At 32.8% G+C, this 17,017-nt stretch overlaps 1 pseudogene; it reads left to right on the forward strand.

Annotated features, from left to right (window-relative positions):
- Window positions 1-214: 214 nt before the first annotated feature.
- LOC101013700 lies at window positions 215-2,495 on the forward strand (annotated as a pseudogene).
- Window positions 2,496-17,017: the final 14,522 nt, after the last annotated feature.

A 17,017-nucleotide genomic window follows, 5' to 3' on the forward strand; every position in this document is an offset into this window, starting at 1 on the left:
TGTTGCCTCAGTATTACTGGATTGAAGAACTACTGCTTCTTGTTAAGGCGGTTCATTTCCTTTATTATTACTTACAACTTCATATTCAAAGCACTGAAAATTTCAAGTGGAGTATATTGAAGTAGACTTCAGTTTCTTTGCATCATTTCTGTACTGAAATTTTAAAATTCTTTCATAAACCTATTAAATGTTTTCTTTTTTAAACTAAATTAACATGATTTGAGTGAACTGCCCAGCTTCTGTGGAAATCACACAAAAGAACATGAGATTTCTTATTATACACCCTCCAATTAATGTGACCTTAAACAAATTTATAGAGGAACTTAAGAATTATGGAGTTACCACAATAGTGAGAGCATGTGAAGCAACTTACGACACTACTCTTGTGGAGAAAGAACGTATCCATATTCTCGATTGGCCTTTTGATGATGGTGCACCACTATCCAGCTTGATGACTGACTAAGTATTGTAAAAATTAAGTTTCGTGAAGAACCTGGTTGTTGTATTGCTATTCATTGTGTTGCAGGCCTTCAGAGAGCTCCAGTACTTGTTGCTTAGCATTAATTGAAGGTGGAATGAAATATGAAGATATAGTATAATTTATGAGACAAAACTGGCATGAAGCATTTAACAGCAAGAAACTTTTGTAGTTGGAGAAGTATTGTCCTAAAATATAGCTGCTCTTCAAAGACTCCAAAGGTCATAGAAACTACTGTTGCATTCAGTAAAACCGGGGTGCCTCATACTAATGCTTTGGAAGTGGAACTTGAGACGACCTAATTTGTTATACATATTAGACAACATGTTGGCTCAGTGAATATGTCTAATGAATCTTCTGTAGGAGTATTGAAAGGCACTTTTACCAGGACACATGCTAGACAGATTTGACAATCTCTGTGTTTCGGTTAGAATCAAACTATTTGGACACTTGGCAAAAGATTTCTGACTGTCAGTATTTAAAGTGTGCTTGTCATTTATACCACTTGACCTTTCCTGAAATTGTGCATTATTGAGCTATGTCTTGTTTAAATCTATTCCCATGCCAGAATCTTAACAACATACAAGAAATTTAAGAAGGTTAGGTGCCAAAATACCCAGCATAGTAATTGTATATTTTTAGTATCATACAGAACTAAAATCCCAGGAACTATGAACACTCTAGGCCTTAATGTGGTTTATTCCTTCAATCTTTTCAAACATTGAAAGTAGGGCCTACATGGCTCTTTGCTTGTTCACTTCATGTTTACACCCCCCACATCAGGTTTACTTAAACACTGATTTTTTTTTTTTAACCAAGTCTTACAGTGATTACTTAACATGTATCTACAAATCTTACTTTGTGCTGTTATGTAAAAACCTCCATTTTGAAAATCTACATTATACAGAAGTATGTATTTAATGTCTTCAGATAAAACGGCCTTATAGTTAATGTAATGTTTACACTCCGAGATACAACTTAACAGGGAGGGCTGGAGAACAGAATGGGAGGGGGCTATTAATTATTTTTAGCAAAATATTGTCTTTGTCTTGTGCAGAACATGTAGAATATGCTCTTTAGCTTAGTAAATTTTTTTAAAGGTAGAGTTGCTTTGTTATTGTAGCTAAAACAATTCTTATTCATAAAATTTCTGAAATTCTTGTAATATTTTTCCATACTCATCAGAAGTTGTTTACCAACTTACTTTTGTTTGAATTGTGATGTTTTTCCCTTTTCTTCTTGACTTCTCCAAAAAAAAAAAAAAAAAAAAAAAAAAGTGGGTTTCTGCTAATAAATTGAGCAAATATCTAATATTTTATATGTCTTTTGAGCTATGTAACAATATTTGGATACCTGATAATTTGTTTTATTATGCAATTGATAAATGGTGATGTGCATTAGTATTAGTTCAACTATATATTTATACTGTCTGGGACTATGTTTTGTAGTTCTGTGGGAGAAATAATTTGTCAGTGTTTACCAGCTTTTAAAAACCTACTGTGAGAGCCTAAACATCTAAATAAATAAGGAAATGGAGAAAAAGGGGGGTGGGAATGTTTACATGTTTTCTGTGAGGTGTTTAGTCAACACAACACATTTAACCTGATGTCACTTTTTTTCTGAATAATTTGTTTCTAATATTTTCTTCATATTTTCTCCCTCCACTTTATATGTTTTCACTTTAATAGTTGGACATACTTGGATTGAACTTTACATCAATCAATTTTCTATGATATTTTCTACCTAATTGACTTTTGCATCAGATTCAGAACATTTTATCAATGTTACCTGACAAAACTTTAAAAGTTAAAAAATTTAATTAAATACTTTTAAAACAATTTTAGACTTAGAGAAGAGTTTCAAAAATAATATGTAGTTCCACCCTACCTTTTACTCAGTTTTTACTTCTGAGCGTTAGTCTTTCATTACGTTATGACAATTATCAAAACTAAGAAATTAACTAGTAAAATAGTTTGTTTTATATATAATAGTATATATTCTTATTTTTGAGTTGTATGAGTTCTTTATAATTTTGATTGATAAATCCTTATGAGATATATGGTTTGCAAATATTTTTTCCAGATCTTTAGGTTGCCTGTTCATTTTGTTGCTTAAAACAGACAGAAGAGTGTCTGTCTGTCTGATTTGAAAGTCATCTTCTTTGTTATGCAGACAATTGTTAGTTTAATGTAGTCCCACTTATTTTTGCTTTTGTAGCCTAAGCTTTTGGTGTAATATCCAGGAAATGACTACCAAGGCCAATGTCAAGGAGATTTCTTCCCAGGTTTTCTTCTAGGAGTTTTATGGTTTCAGGTATTCCATTTAGATATTTTTCCATTTTGAGATGATATTTATGTACAATATTAGGTAAGGGTCCAATTTTATTCTTTTGCGTGTGGAACTTCAGTTTTTCCAGTACTATTTATTGAATAAACTTTCATTTCCCTGTTACTTATTCTTGGTGTGCTTATCAAAAATTAATTCACCATATCAGATGTGTTTGGATTTGTTATGGGGCTCTAGACTCTCTTCCACTGTTGTATCTATCTGTTTTAATGCCAGTATCATACTGTTCTGATTACTATAGCTTGCAAATTGAATTCAACAGTGTATCAAAAAGATTATACATCATGATGGAGTAATAACAAATAGATTTGCACACCTATTTGCATGTGTTGTCAGGCTTAACGCACGCAGATCAATCAGTGTAGTAATTACATTAACTAACTGAAGGACAAAAACACATAATCATCCCAACTGACACAGGAAAACATTCGGCAAAGTTCAATAACTTTTCTCAATCAAAGCTCTCAAGAGTTTATATACAGAAGGAAAGTTTCTCAACATATAAAAGTCATTTATGAAAAACCCACAGGTAACATCATAATTAATAGTGAGAAATTGAAAGCTTGTTATCTAAGATTTGATACAAGGCAAGGATACCCACTCTCATCACTTCCATTCATCATAGTACTGGAAATATGATCAAAATCAATCAAACATACCTATATACATACATACATAAATACATGCATACATACACAAATGGTATTTACATTGGAAAAAAAAAGAAGTACAATTATCTCTCTTTACTGATTACATGATCCTATATGTAGAAAACACAAAAGCCTCCACCAAAAAGAACTGTTGAAATTAATTAATTCAGTAAAGTTGTAAGATTAAAAAAAATAAAAACATCTACAGTATTTTTGTACAGAAATAACAACCTAGCTAAAAAAGAAATGAAGAAAACAATCTTATTTATGATAGCATCCAAAAAATAAAATAAAATAAAATACTTAAGGATGAATTTAGTTAAGGAAGTAAAAGACCTACACACTGAAAACCGTAAAACATTTATGAAAGAAATTGCAGAGGATGGAATAAATAAAAAAGATATTACATGCTCATGCATGAAAACAATTTATATTGTTAAAATACCCATAATACCCAAATCAATATAAAGATTCAACACAGTCTACTCTCAAAATTTCAATGACATTTTTCACAGAAATAGAAATAAGCAATACTAACATTTGTAAGCAACACAAAAGGCCCTAGCTAGCCAAAGCAATTCTAAAAAAGAAAAAAACAAGTTGGAGGCATCACACTTCCTGATTTAAAATTATAGTACAAAGCTATAGTCATAAAAATGTATATCTTTCTTTTATTGCCTTTTACTTTAATTCTCTTATGTTCAAAGCACATTGTTTGATTTATAATATTATAAATTTGATGATTTTTTTATAGCCCAGAATAAAGTCAGTATTGGTGAATGTTTCATGTATACCTAAAAAGAAAGCTTATTCTACCTTTGTTAAGCGAAATGTTCTGCAAAAGTCAGCTCTAGTTGACTGTTATGGTCTAGTGCTGTTATGGTCTATTTTAGCCTGTGTTTTTTTGTTGTTGTTGTTGTTGTTTTTCTGTTTTTTTTTTTTTTTTTTTTTCTTTCACTGAAACTGCCCTATCAATTACTTAGAAGTATTGAACTCCTTGAATATAATTGGGCTTTTTCTATTTCTTTTTCACATCTACCTTTTTTATTGTGGTGGGGAGAGTTCTGTATTTAGTTACATTCACATTTCATTATTTCATCTTGGAAATATTATATCCTTTACCCCTTTATGTTATTTGAAATAAAAGGTACTTTAGCAGTCATCTTTAAAGATGATACTTTAAAATAAAGTGTCATCTTTATTTGTTAATGATTATATTATACATCTTTCTCCTTCCTTTTTCATTCATGTTATTTGTTGTTTCTCCTTATATTTAAAGTAGGATTCTTATAGGCAGCATATATTTGGTTCTTGGATTTTTACCCAATCTGATATTGTCTTTTACTGGTTGGGGAGCTGAGCTAGATTTGAGGTTCCTGTTGCCATAGTTACACTCTTCAAATTTCGGTAGTGATAACTTGTGTTTAAGGACGGGGTTAGTTTTCCAGAGCAGTGCCCGCTAGACTTTTTTTTAAGTCCTCCCTTTGTGCTATGCCTCAGAGAAAGCCTCTTGGCATGCCTTTCTTTACCTATTACTCTGAGCAATTTTCTACTGTTACTTCCCATTCAATCCTTGGCTGTTTAATGGTGGAAGGGTCAGTGGGGATTGAGCATTCCCTGTTACTCTGAATAAGCCTCAGTTTTAGGCAAGTTTTACATACCTAAATCTTAGGCTGAGGCATGATATGTTCTCTTTGCCCTTCCCAAGCTGTCTTTCTGTGTCCAGTGTTTATTCCTGACAATCTCCCAGAAAGTTTTTTGTTTGTTTGTTTATTTGTTTTTCTGTTTCATTCCCATAGATATAATGAGTTTTAAACTTAAGGGTGGCAGTGTTTATTGACCCTCCCTTTACAAATTATATAGGGGAAATATTAGGGAGCCAAAGCTACAGGATCTGGGTGGAGTTTCTTGCCCTGCCCACAAAGGTGCTGCTTCCTCTTCTCAGATCTACATGATATCGGACATTTTGATGTTTATGTGAAGGCCTAGATGGATTTGTTCAGAAAATACCTTTCAAATAATAGCAACTTTCCCAAATTCTATGACCTTTCAGGGACTCCACACCTGGCTTAAAGCAACTTCACACTTGGCTTAAAGTCTAACACATTTGGCCTAAAGCAACTCACCAACTATTCTAGTAGAGTTCTTACAAGTCTATGGTATATCTACCTTAGCTAAGTATGTGAGCTCACCTCTTCTCTCCCTGCAGGTGTCTGTCTTTCCTTAGACTGGAGGCTAGGTCTTTGCTTTGTTTTCCCATAGGTTTGGGGAAAAAAAAATGAATTTTAAGTTAATCTAGCGGTATTACATTAGAAAAGTGAAAGTGACGCTCTTTTTAGCTCTCTATATTCCTGGAGCAGAAGCTGGAAATGTTGTATAAAATATTTGTAATTTCCAGTAATCTTTTTTGTTCTCTGACACTTTTGCCTGTGATTAGCAATGTGATTTTGCTCTAAAGATACTTTCTGTTCTCTAATCTACCTAAGAATATTGATAAGAATTTAAAATATAATATTATATGTCCCAAAGTATTTCTTTTTCTCTAGTATTATTTGTTCTATTTGTTCATCTCATGTCTTCTATCTTATTGTTTTATTTTTCTTTACTGCTACTTTTTGAATTTCTATCTCTAATTATAAACTAAGGTTAGGATACTTAATGAAAATAATTTTACCCATATTCTAGTTACTTTCTCAGTAGTCTTATGCCTGGAATGAAAGACCTGCTTAGAAGTTATTTGTACAAATTTAGAAAAATTTTTACTTGAATGCTTAGCTGGGCAGGTTGCAATGTACTGACATTTTCTCTAAAACCAAAATAAGATGAGATTTACTTTGAATTATCGACATTTATATTTAGAGGCCTACTCCATTTCCTAGGAGACTTTTTTACCTCTTTAAAAAAAACTTTATTTTCAATAAGAAGGAAAAAAAATCACACTCCATCAGTGACTCTGTAGTACAAAATTCTATGTATCTACTAACTCTAAATATATGAAGTGTCTCTAAAAAGTTCATGAAAATTTATATTATGAAAAAACTATGCATGGATTTTAAAATTTTTGCACCAAAATGAACTGGTACTAATTTGTTATAACTTGTCTGAACAAGATCTAATCTGAGGCACTAAGCAGAATAAGATATCAGTTTGAGAAGATCCCCTAGCAGAGCAACATAGATTCCACAAAAATTAAAGCAAGAACTAACATCAAACTTATGTTGAAACTTTTGTGGAAGAATGGTGAAATCATGAATGGTTTACAAAATGTTTATAGGTAAATGCCACCAAAAAATCAGCAGTTTAATAATGGATAACTAACTGATAACTTGTAAGAAGGGGCCAGACAATGTTGAAACTGAAGTCCTCAATGACAGGTCAGCCACATCAACTTGTGAGAAAAAAAAATTAACCTTGTTCATGTCCTAATTGAGGAGAAAGCAATTACTAACAGCACAAACGCCAGTCTGTGCAATGTAGGGAGACCCCATCTCTACAAAAGATTTTAAAAAAATAATTAGCTGGTCCTTGTGGTGCTTCCCTGTGGTCTCAGCTACTCTGGAGGCTAAGTTGAGAAAATCACTGCAGTGAAGCAGCAGTCAAGGCTGCAGAGAGCTATGATTGAGCCGCTGCACTTCAGCCTGGGTGACAGAGCAAGGCTCTGTCTCAAAAACGAAACACCAAACAGCGTAAACAATAGCCAACACCACAGACATTTCGGTAGGTTTAACTTACACAATTCTGACTGAAAAATTTAACTTGGGAAAATCGTCTATTTGATGGGTGCCAAAACCACTGCAACCCAGATCAGCTGCAGACAAAAGCAGAGCTTTCAATGGAAATTTTAAACATCTGAGATCAAGAGCCTGAAGAATTTCTTCAAAGAATTTATAATAGGAGGTGAAACATGGCTTTTCCAGTATGATACTGAAGACAAAGCACAGCCAAAACAATGGCTACCAAGGAAGAGGAAGTGGTCTAGTTAATGCAAAAGCAGACTGGTCCATTGCAAAGATGATGGCAACAGTTATATGGGATGCTCGAGGCATTTTGCTTGTTGATTTTCTGGATGACTGAAGAACAACAATATCTATTTATTATGAGAATGTTTTAAGAAAGTTGGCTTTAGCAGAAAAAACACATGGAAAAGCTTCAACAGAGAGTCCTTCTCCACCTTGATAATGCTCTTGCTCATTTCTCTCATGAAACTAGAGTAATTTAGTGAGAATTTGGATGGGAAACTATTAGTTATACACTTTACAGTCCTGATTTGACTTTATCTAGCATATCTTGTTTCCTAATTTAAAAAAACATATATGTAATGGTTAACCATTTGTCTTCAGTTTGTAATGTAAAAAGATGGCATTTAAATGTTTAAATTCATTGATGGGGTTAAAGTTCTTTAGGGATAGACTAAAAAGCTGGTATTACTGCTTTCGAAATTGCCTTGACCTTTATGGAGTTTATTTTGGGAAATAAAGTTTTATATTTTTTATTTTTATCTGCTAATTTTATTTTTTCCACAAATATTATAAAGTTATCTTATACTTGAGAAGCTTGAGTAGAATGGGTTTTACGACTAGTGGCGATTTTTCTTGTGCCTCTTTTGGTCTGCTGGTCTGCAATTTTCTCCAGTTTGGTTTATTTACTTCCTCTATCCCATCTTCTTCATATTATCTAGAGATTTTGTGAGGGAAAAAACTATTCAGGCAGCTTAAAATATTCTCTATGTTTTTATGAATTTTACCTTTTCCACTAAATATTTACTGTAATTTAAGTCGAGTTTTATGGTGGAAACAAATTTAAGTATATTTTTTCAGGCCACCATCTTGAACTAAAAATTAAACTGAAATTTTAAGCTACTATTTTTATTTTTTTAAAAAGAAATAAAATTATTTTAAAAGTTAGAAATAATAGTGACCTGCTGTAAACTTGGTGTTCTGATTACAATCTGTAACTTAAATTTGCAAAAACATTCATATTTCATCTTCTTTTCAAAAGTTAAACAAGTTTGCTTGAAAATATATAGTAGTCATAAGGTGTTATGCAGAGAAGAAAAAACAGACTCCATATCAAATATCATATGAGGAATTCTCTTGAGATGCACTTTAATAGAACATTTTACCTCACCACAGAATTTTGTAAGTACCCAATCTTTTTTTTTCATCGTAAGAATACTTAGGCACAAAAGAGATAAATGACATCCTCTGGATATAGTCTCAGTAAAATGAAGTTCAAATAAAATCTTAACAACCCAAGAACTTAATAAGGACTGTCACCCCAGTCAAATAAAAGCAATAGATAACAATCACAGAAGCAACAACAATAAGCAAACCACTACAATTTTTTAAATTGCCTTTAAAGATATTGAAAGCTGAAGACTAGCAATACAGAATGAGAATCTAAGATTTCAATCTGTACTTGTCCTGGGAAGCTAAGTAATATCCAGAAATTAATAGTACCTTTCTTTCTCATTTTATTTATGCTAATCGATGTCTTTGTTTCAGTTGTAGGCAGTAGAATAGTATAAGGCTAAGTATATTTCTTAACTAGGTTTCACTTGGCAGCCATTTTGAGAAATCTTTGTTCTTTTATTTTAAGGTTTCTGCTTTATTTTAGAAGATTCAGATACTGCAGCAGGAATTCTTTTTTTTTTTTTTTAATTTCTTTTTGTCTTTTTGGACAGTTAATGTTACTAAGTTAGTTTATAAGAAAAATTTCTTTGCAATGTCTAAGTGCCTAGCATTCATTTGTTCCCCTCATGATGTTCTTAGTAATTCTTATATTTATTATGAGAGAAATCTATGAAATCCCATCAATCTATGTGGATTTTATATATGCACTCTCAACTTGCTCAACTTGCTCAGATGTGCAGAAAACATCCAGGATCAAAAGAAGGAGGAGAGGAGACTGACGTCCATCAGGATAAACAAGAATAAAATGCATTTCATTTATTAATCAAACAACAAATCAATATTTTCAAAATTGATAATAAAGCATTCATAAAACAAGATAGCAGACCATAGTATACTTTAAGTTGGTGAACATGCTAAAATGTTTTCTCTTCCCTGCTTGTGCTAAAGGATGAGAACAGCACATATACACAGACCTGGGGAAGTTTTGGTACACCTTTCTCTTGGAGACCCCATGAACTGTGGTGAAGTAGAGAGGCTACCTTAGTGTCTAGCTTAGAGGTGAGCCTGCTTATAGCTGCATCTGTATTCTGTGGTCAAGAACAAGGGTAAACATTTCCTGTAGGATTTTCGGCCCAGTGGCACACATAAGAATCCAAAAGAGGGTTAAAGGATTAACCTTTAAAGATGTATTTTCAAGATATGAAAACTGTAAAATTATAAATAGAGCTCTTTAAGCTCTAAAAATCACATTATGCAGAGTTCAATAAAATATAAAGACAATAACACTTTGCAAAGAAACCACAGGAAGTATTCTTTGCCTTCTTATTCTTTAAAAAGATCCTACCTGTATTGTACCCTAAATTTATAAACATGATTCTGAATCAGGGAGCGTTGGGAGCCAGATGTTCACAGGGTTATGTCTTCATTTATCTCACTCAGTTAAAAACTCACAGGACAGAACAATGTGGCTACCCAATGTTTAATTTTATATCATGACTTTTATTTAGAATGAGTTGGTCAGCAGAAAAATCTACGCTTTCTAGTATCACCTGTGACTTTCGAATCTGTTCCTTTTCCTCCACTCTGTGTACTCTGAGTCGTCCTAAGGCTGTGAGTGCTATTCCCAGGACATTTACCTTTGTGTATTTACATTAAACATTTCATGAAACAAAACACTATTCTAGAATTTAGAAGTTTGTTTCTTACAGCAGAAATTAATAGGTAGGTATGTACTTTTGTGAAGAAACAGGCTTTTCCTGGGGTAACAGTGTTAGGGACATAGTGCTATCCAAAATAAAATCGAATAGCCTCACATCTGTCATGTCCTGACCATCTATGAGCTGAACCTTAGATGTTTATTGTATTAACTTATCCTGGGGGTTAAAATGATTCCTACAGTCTCGTCTTCAATTATTTAAGGTCCTTAAAACCAGACAGTGAGACCACATCCACTTTCACCACTGCATTGCCTTGCCACCTAGGTTAGGCATGTGGAAGACCCCTTAAAAATATTTGTAAACATTAGTGAATGAATGGACGGATGGGTTAACAAGTAAAAACTAAAATAGTTAGTTGCCATCTAACTGGTTTCCACAACATGACATATATTAAAACTTACTTTTTAAATGAAATATGTATTATTTTTCATCACTAGATTACAATGCACAATCAGCCTCTTTTTGGCCATTTCTGTTTCATCAGTGCCTAAGGAGCTAAATGAATTGGAAAGCTTTGTCTGAAATCCAGAAGTCTTATCCGTTGAGCACATAAAGTGTAATACATTTTACATTTAATGAAGACATACATGGATTGCCATCCTAGAACCCTGGCTAAATTACCTAACTCTCAGCTGACTATGTTCTGCCTACTTAACTTCTCTATGCAGCAACTATTACTTTCAGTGTTTTTCTCCATCCTTTAACTAACATTTAAAATTATTTTGCACTTTAATCTGTAACTACCTAGGGGTGAAATACAATAGCTATTTTTGTGGTGGTTAGAGTGGCCCCTGAAGAAATGCATTTAAATTTGCGAAGTACTTTAGTTCCTTTTGAGACTTAAATTACTGCTCCATAAATGTAGCATATCGCAACTGCCAATGCTGCTATAAAATCATGTATTGAGAACGATTATAGACTTGTCTAAGATTACTTTCTTTGTTGTCACTTTTGCCATCCATTTGCTACCAATTTTATTCTTTCCGTATTAAATGAAAAATGTTTAAGGAATTTACCCTCTTTCCTCATTCCAGAGGCAAGCTACCTAAGCAGATTAAAAGACTTTGACTATCATAGCAAGCTATTTTCGAATACCAATGCCATTTTCAATATATTATTTTCCTTTTGGAAACCATTTATACATGAGGAAAAGAGAAATGATTTATAATAATCAGCCAGGGAACGCAAACCGGGCAGTAGTAACTTAATGGCTTATATCACTTTCTCTGTACAAATGTCATCCAAACATTTGGTTCCAGTTGGTTTATTTTGGAGAGTTTCCACAGTAAGACAATTTTGTCTGTCTTTGACAGTCAAAACAGTCCTTCCAGTCAGCTTCATTAGTTGCTTTAGTTCAGCTAATATGCAACTCTCATGATCAATCCATGCCCTCAAGGTTTGGAGTCTTGTAAGAGGAAAAAAGAAAAACAAGAGTAGTCAATGAATTATTGGAAAGGAATATTGTGACAAATGCTTTATGTTACTGTTAAAGCCAGAGACCCTGGAGGAAGAAGAATCTCACTCCATCAGTTACAGATGGAGTGAGATTCATATATATGCCCTCCGGAATTTCCTGATATTTCCACGTAGATTATACAATTTTTTAAAAAATTGTGGAAAATCCTATCAAAATTATTTTCTGAGAAAATGTCTCAGTTAACTCTGCTTATTTATGCAATCTTCCCTTTGCAACTAACTACCCTTAATCATTGTTGTTTTCTGTTTTCTAAGTTGCCTTATAAATATGTGAATATTTCTGTTAAGTATGTTCTTTTTCCTTTCCAATTTGTTATAAATTCTATTTAAAAAAAAAAGGTTAGATGTCCTCTCTGTTGTCCAATATTTAATAATCTATTATACCAAATGTCTCAGATATAATCTCTTTCCCAGTTTTATTTATTGTAAAGAGAGATTATTGATGCATACTGAAAAATTAAGTATAATCAATATGAACTTTCCATCACAACTGGAAATGATTAATTGAGATCATAAATTTAAAATGTAAATATGCCTTTAACACAAATTACATATTTTTGGTTTTATTTTTCAAAAATGTAATTATAGGATTTCAAAATTTTAAGAATAAAAAGGTAAAATTTAAGTGCCTAATATGTCGCAAAATTTTTTTCTAGTTTTGTATTTTACTAAGTGACATAAATGGCACATAGTACAGAATTTGTTCTTTGCATATAATTAATTCATTTATTTGAAAATTGAACTGATACTCAAAAGATTAAAATATAATTACAACTATATGAGAAAAAAATACATATTTATATTTTCATATGCCATTTTGCTATTTCTTTTAATAAATCTTTTTCTCTTTTATGAGTTAGATTTTCCAACTTTGGGCATCTTTCAAGTGCCTGACCTGGGTAAATTGTTCTTTGTCTGCCTCTTTTAATCTTTATTATTTATTGAGTCTAAATGAAGACACTATGTTCTAAATATAAATTACCTACTACCTAAAAATTCTACCTAATCACTGCCTTTGTTTAATCGCTTCATCATTTATCACTTTATATTATTTTAGTAGTTTCTTTGACGCTTTTAGATTCTTATCCCCTCAGCAAATTTTAGTTTGCTGTTGTATTTTGAAATATTTCTTAAATTAACCTCTTTTTGAAGTATCATCATATTAGGATTTCTTCAAAATATAACAGAACTACTGCCAAAGGCTTTTTTTACAGTTTCCTTTCAAATAGCATTTCTTTTCTTCTGAGACAAACACTTTAGCCTAGGTATTGCTATAAGAACAAATCCTGAATCTTAATGGTTTAACAGAACAAAACTTTGATTTCCTCTCATAGTGCATGCCCAGTGCTGGCTGTCAGGGACTTTTGCTCAGCTTTGTCTCTCAGCAACTCAGTAAAGTAAGAGTTAATATCCCCAGATACTACCATGACCACTGTAACCTTGAGGGATAAAGTCAGGAGACTGGTGAATCACCACTCCCTTTCACCATTCCTAAACATCACTTTCTGTTTATGTCATCTAAACTACTATGTTATCTATTTATTCAAGTCACACGACAACATTAGACTTGAAATGGGATAGAGAAGTGCAACCTCACAATCTGAGCAGAAGGAAGGAATATTTTGGAACAAATATTAGAAATATTTTGTGAATAAAATTTTGCATTTGCACATTGCAGTTGAGTCTAATTAACATAAGTAAATATCCAAATTTGTTATTGATGGAGGATTTTTCTTCTTGGGCACTTTGCAAACCGGGGACCCCCTGCCGGTGATGCCTCGGCCAGGCCTTGCTCAGCCACACTGGCATGCCCCAGCTCACCTGTGTAATAGCTTGTACCTGCATTCGGAGGTTCCAGAGCTTTTGTACTATCCCCAGGAAAAATAAGGATATGCTGGACATTGAAGGGTGAGAGGGGCGGAGAAGAATTTTATTGAGCAACAAAACAGACCTCAGTGGAAAGAGAATGTGGCAGGTGGCTCCCCTACCTGAGGGTGGGAAAGTTCCCTGTTTGGCTGGGTCAGGGACCTTTTATGGACTCCGAATGGGGAGTGTGTGCTGACTGGTTTGTGAATACGCAAAAAACTTAAAGCAAAGACAGCACTCAAAGGTAGGCTCGACAGTGTAGAAAAAACAATTAAAAGGATAGGTATGTGTAAAAATAGGTGAAGGGTGGGGACCAATCAGAGAAAAGTGCACCAAATGGGAGGCCAGGTTCTCAATCTGGTCCGAGAATGTAACTTGTAGCTTGGCTTTCAGGCTTTAAACTGTCTTTGGCTTGGAGGTGGAGTTTCACCGGGAGCCCGTCCCTATCTGCCTAGGCGTTTGGCTGCCTCTTGCCACTGTCATTATTATGTTTTAGTCTCTGTGTTCTTTTCATTACTTTAAACATCACACCAAATTTATTTAGTTAATAGTATTATTATTTTTATCTTACATTTAGGATTCACTGAGGCTCACAGGTTAAGAAATTGACAAAGTTCAGGATGACAAAGTTATGTTTGCACTTCACTTGTCAGATGCAAAAAATTATTACATTAAATTTACTCTCTTGTAATTAATATATAATAGTTGAATTAACATGAATGACTTCATAGTAAAGCCCATGCAAATTAGAGATTGTACGCATTTTAAAGATTTATTAATAACTTCAAGGATACAGGAAATCAAGCAACATAGGGAAAGGAGGGAGAGTTCTGACAATAAAAGGAAAGCTCTCAGATTCTTCCTTCCTGTGTGGGGTGGCTTCCTCTGGAATAACAGAAGAGATATATAAGTGATGTTTATAGGTTATCTCACATAGCAAGAAGAATTTCTCTTATAAAACATTTATATTTTTTATCTGACAGAGTTAAAGAACTTATCCAACATTTTTCAAGGAGCTTTGACTCACAAATTGATAGATTCTGGTTTATTTTACTATTTGTAAAATAGTAATTTTGTACTAATTACAAATTTTTTACCTACTGTGATCAACTTAGGCAACTCAGACAACCATGTCAGATAAAAATTTCATATATAATAAATAATTATATATATTTAATAACAAGTAACAATGACATACTTCTTTATATCCCATGGCAAGGTTGACTATGTTTTATTTTTTTCCTGTTCCAATAATACTTCTCCAAATTGACTGAAGCATTTAGAACATTCTTTTTTTCTTTTATGTAGTGTTAAATTTCAGTTCAATAGAACAGAAAATTTATTTTGACTTGTAGCTCTGCTCTTATCAAGTTAACAGTACACTGATTTCTGGTGTCAGTCCAATGTAATGACTTCAAGCTAAATAGTCTCTCAACAAATTCATTTGAGAATTAACTATTTAGGATTTTACCTACTAGCAAGAGCAGGTTAGGCTTGTAGGAATCCTTTTTCATTACTCTAAAAATTTTTATTCACATTATATCTAGCCTATATCACAGGCTTGTTTTGGTAGACTGGCTGTTTGTTCGTCAGGTTCTTTGTGTCTATTCATTGTATGTGCTATTCATGTCTAAAATGCTCATCACTTTTAAACACAGTGAAGCATATTGAATGTTTTCATAAGCTAAGCTTCTATTTTTTGGTGAAATTTGTTTAGAAAAATAGAGGTAATTTGAAGTCTTGAATTGAAGCTGGATTCCAAGTAAGTTACAATTTTAATAAAGAAGTTTAGAAAAGTCTTAAGTTTGCTGGCTCGTGGCGTGTGTGTGTGTGTGTGTGTGTGTGTGTTCAAAGGCAATCTTATTTCTAAAAACAAGAATCATTTCATTTCTACTGCTTGGGTTTTGTTGTCACCTACACTAACATCAAACACTTAGGTGAAATCAATTCGTCTTTTTTAGACTGCTTCCTTATGACTGCTTCAAAAATCATCAAATAGTTTTTGAGAAATAGCATATAAATTGTTTATTTTACTGTAATCCTTTCTCTCCATTCTTATTCTCAATGCGTTTTCAAATTAAAGGATAACATGCTTCTTGTTCTGTACTTTGAAAACATGATTTCATATTAGGTCAGTAATGTAATATTTTTTTCTATCAATCGCCGCAGTGATAGTAGTCTTGTAGACACACATCTAGAAGTTTATCTTCTTCCATTTTCATAATGTAAAAAGTCTCAATAAATGATTCCCCAAGTTTTTAGGAAAACAAAATGTCCCCCAAAATTATCATTATGACATCCTTACTCTCACAGGTACACAAATCACACCCCTTTTTAGGAGTGAAGGCTATAAAGTTTAGAGGATATTTAGTACATAAGATCTTTTCTCTTTATTTCTTAACTCTATAGTTAAACTAAATTTGCCAAAATTTGTATTTTTATTTTCTATCAAATATACGTATGGTTGAACATAGTCTAGTTTATATTGGCCAAGATGTCAGTGATCTTTTGTTTTATGTTTTCTGCAGCTTTATTAAAATATTTTAGAAATAGTTTATATAAAACTCTATTTTTCAAACCAAAATATGTAAAGGGAGTTTTATTGTTGCTCTGATTTGACACATTAGTTGATATACTGTAGAAAGCATGATTGTTAATAATGTCTGACATATCAGCTGTATTTGTAGAAGGCAAACACACTTCTTATCAAATACCCCCTTTCTTTATACTCAGGTGCAACCTCTGATACAGGAAATGCTGCTTTACCCAGATTCATGAAGCAATCAAGGAAACTCTATGATAATGTTTATTTGCTCATGTGATACACACACACGAACTCAACTGGCGTTGTTTGAGACTGAGCCTTATATGGGAGACAAAAACCTTTGCTTGATTTAAAAATACATATGTCTCATCCTAGAACATGAGGGTCAGTATAAACATATACTTCCATATCCACTTCTTCACCATGTTCAATCCCAAATTCCTTTCTGCATATTTTGCAATATACTCTGTCATGATTTTTTATTTCCCAAATTCAGTTGCATATGACTTTCCATCTATCAATAAAATAACAGATCTATTTAGCCTGCATTTATGGTGATGTATGGATCATGCTGGCATTGGCATTTTAATGTTCTCATTTTCATTATTTGAACTTTTATAAAACATGATCACTATCACAATGTTCAAATTGTGAAAGTATCACTACATTGATAGCATAACATTTTATGTGCAGGCAATGTTAAAGGACTGTTAACACTAAGGATTATAATGCACTTAAATTGTGCACTTAAGTCTCATTACTTATAGTGATGCAACAATGGATGATCCATTATTGCAAGGCACAAA

Source organism: Papio anubis, chromosome 5 (assembly GCF_008728515.1).
Source record: "Papio anubis isolate 15944 chromosome 5, Panubis1.0, whole genome shotgun sequence".
Lineage (NCBI taxonomy): Eukaryota > Metazoa > Chordata > Mammalia > Primates > Cercopithecidae > Papio > Papio anubis.